Source organism: Triticum aestivum, chromosome 3A (genome assembly GCF_018294505.1).
Source record: "Triticum aestivum cultivar Chinese Spring chromosome 3A, IWGSC CS RefSeq v2.1, whole genome shotgun sequence".
Lineage (NCBI taxonomy): Eukaryota > Viridiplantae > Streptophyta > Magnoliopsida > Poales > Poaceae > Triticum > Triticum aestivum.
In genome coordinates, this window is record NC_057800.1 from 431,761,483 (window position 1) to 431,765,111 (window position 3,629).

The following is a 3,629-nucleotide window of genomic DNA, read 5'->3' on the forward strand; positions in this document are numbered from 1 at the left end:
GAAATTGATAGAGCTTCAAATAATTATGACGATATCCGGGTAATGATCATTATATAGGCATCACGTCTAAGATTAGTAGACCGACTCCTGCCTGCATCTACTACTATTACTCCACACATCGACCGCTATCCAGCATGCATCTAGTTTATTAAGTTCATGGAGAAACGGAGTAATGCAATAAGAACGATGACATGATGTAGACAAGATCTATTTATGTAGAAATAGACCCCATCTTGTTATCCTTAATAGCAACGATACATACGTGTCGGTTCCCCTTTTGTCACTGGGATCAAGCACCGTAAGATCAAACCCATCACAAAGCACCTCTTCCCATGGCAAGAAAATCGATCTAGTTGCCATAACTAAACCAAAGATTCGAAGAAGAAATACGAGGCTATAAGTAACCATGCATATAAGAGATCAAAGAAACTCAAATAACTTTCATCGATAAAAACATAGATCTGATCATAAACTCTAAGTTCATCGGATCCCAACAAACACACGCAAAAAGGGTTACATCAAATAGATCTGTGAGAGACCATTGTATTGACAATCGAAAGAGAGAGAGAGAGAGAGAGAGAGAGAGAGAGAGAGGAATCCATCTAGCTACTAACTACGGACCCGTAGGTCTACAATGAACTACTAACGCATCATTGGAGAGGTGCCAATGAGGATGATGAACCCCTCCGTGATGGTGTCTAGATTGGATCTGTGGTTTCTGGAACTTGCAGCGGCTGGAATTGATTTTCGTCGACTCCTCTTAGCTTTATGGAATATTGGGGTATTTATAGAGCAAAGAGGCGGTGCGGGAGGCCACCGAGGTGTGAACAACCCACCTGGGTGCACCTGGGCCCCTAGGCACGCCCTGATGGGTTGTGGTCCCCTCAGAGCCCCCCCTCTAGTACTTCTTTGGCCCAACAGGTGTCTTGTGGTCCAGAAAAAATATCCAAAAGTTTCACTACGTTTAGACTCCGTTTGGTATTGATTTTTGCAAAGTAAAAAACAAGCAAAAACAACAACTGGCACTGGGCACTATGTCAATAGGTTAGTCCCAAAAACGATATAAAGTTGCTATAAAATGATTTTAAAACATCCAAGAATGATAATATAACAGCATGGAACAATCAAAAATTTATTTTTGGAATATATGCGATCTTTGGGAAAAAGAATCAACGCTAAATGATGCCCGAGGGTCCATAAGCTCGGAGGGTGCGACCCCCTACCTTGGCCACGCCCAACAGGCTTGTGGCTACCCCGTAAGGCAGTTGGGGCCCTTCTTTCACCGCAAGAAAGATAATTTTCGGATAAAAATCCCCTCAAAATTTCAGCCCAATCAGAGTTACGGATCTCTGGGAGCCATGGAGACCATGGACCAGAGTGGAAACCCTCCTCCCATCTAGGGGGGGGGCAAGGAAGAAGATGAAGGAGAGGGGCTCTCTTCCCCTCTCTCCCGGTGGTGCCGGAGTGCCGGCGGGGCAACCATCATGACGGCGATCTACACCAACAACTTCGCCGTCGTCACCTCCAATTCTCTCTCCCTCTATGCAGCGGTGGAAAACCTCTTCTCCCCATTGTGATCTCTACTTAAACATGGTGCTACGTGCTATATATTATTACCCAATGATGTATGGCCATCCTATGATGCATGGGTAGATCTGTTTTGTCCTATGGGTTGATTGACGATCGCGATTGGTTTGAGTTGTATGTTTTATTTTGGTGCTATCCAGTGGTGCCCTCCGTGTCGCACAAGTATGTGGGATTACCTATGTAGGGTGTTGCAATATGTTCATAATTTTACTTATAGTGGGTCGTAAGTGACAGAAACACAAATCCGGATAAGGGGGTTGTTGCATGTGAGAGTAAAGAGGACTTGTTACTTAATGCTATGGTTGGGTTTTACCTTAATGATCTTTAGTAGTTGCGGATGCCTGCTAGAGTTCCAATCATAAGTTCATATGATCTAAGTATAAAAAGTATGTTAGCTCATGCCTCCCCCTCATATAAAATTTCAATAATGATTACCGGTCTAGTTATCAATTTCCTAGGGACAAATTCTTCTCTCGTGTTACAAAAAGCTTTCTACTAAACAACTAACTTGTATTATCTTGCAAATTACTCGTAGTTTTATTCTCGCTAAGTACTTCTAGTTTTATTCTTGCAAACTTATCCTATTACACCTACAAAGTAGTTTTATTCTTGTTGTAGGGAAAGCGAACGTTAAGTGTGCGTATAGTTATATCAATGGTTGATAGAATTTGAAGGGAATATAAATTATACCTTTAGCTCCTTGTTCGGTTAGACACTCTTACTTATCGAGAAATGCTACAATTGATTCTCTCTACTTGTGGGTTATCACAACGCCCTGTCAACAGCAGGCAATCACCAATGGATCCGCTCTTGCTGTGCGGCGCGCCGCGCATCTCGCTCTACGGCGCTCCATCGGTCTCGCTGTGTGGCGCGCCGCATCCTATCGGCGTGGACGTGCCTATCTTGCACTGTGGCGCACCATTGATCATGTTCAGCGGTGAGCTGTATCCTCTCGGCGTCACCGTACCCTGCACCAAGGGTATGCTCAACCCTGACGATGAGGCGCAGCATGATGTCATCCATCGCATTGCCGGGGACGCCCTTGGCCTCGACGGGCTTTGGCGCCTGCACCGACCGACTCGTTTTCCTCATCGAGGAGGTTGGTGTCAAAGCGCTTCAGTGGGTTGGCATTCTTGGAAAGGTAGAGGGACAATAGGCTGCACTTGTGCCTCCATGTGTCGTGCGCCGCCTAAGCTTATGCGCAATCGCTAGTGACGGGAACCCGATAAGGAATTGGCGGGTAACGGTGGCATGTTTACAAAATGCCACCAATTGATGGAAAATTTAGCAAAGAAGGAAGCGCGAGCTAGCACGACGCGTGTGTCCAACTGAGCAAATCACATCATACACGGACAGAACTACGGAAACCGTCGGTGATGATTTCATCAATCGCTGACAATTGTATATCAGCAAGTGTTTGCCCACAACACACATGGCTTATCAGCAGGAATTGTTTGTGTTATTATTGGTCTTCCCACACAATTCTGATTATCGGCTTGTTTGTCGGGTATCACACACATCTTGTTAAGCTGAATCGTTTCTGTTGTTTTGGCTCATCGCAAACAGTTCATCCAAGTGAACTGTATACCGTCTATCACACACACCTTGATCCGCTTGACCATTTTTGTTCTTTTTGCTTATCGCAAATAGTTCATATGGATCAACTGTATGCCATGATTCACACACGCAATTGATGGATCCGCCATCACACACAGTTCATTTTATTGGTGCCAGTTTTATTACCATACTGATTGCTATTCATGCAACGCACACAGTTTGGTCGAATGGTCTCTGATACATGCGTCACGTTAGTACCATCCTGTAGTAGTGTGTGCAAGCATGCCGTTAATGGGCCACCCAACTAACTTTGACTGGGTCGGCCTTTTTATGTAAACGGGACACCGTTGGGCCATGCCACGTGTCGATGTTTCATAGGCATCTCTCATCCATTGGATGGATGACATCAATCACAACGAAGAGCCGATGCATGGTTCCATTGGCGAATGAGAAATTGACACGTGAAAAATCGTCATTGGTTGGGG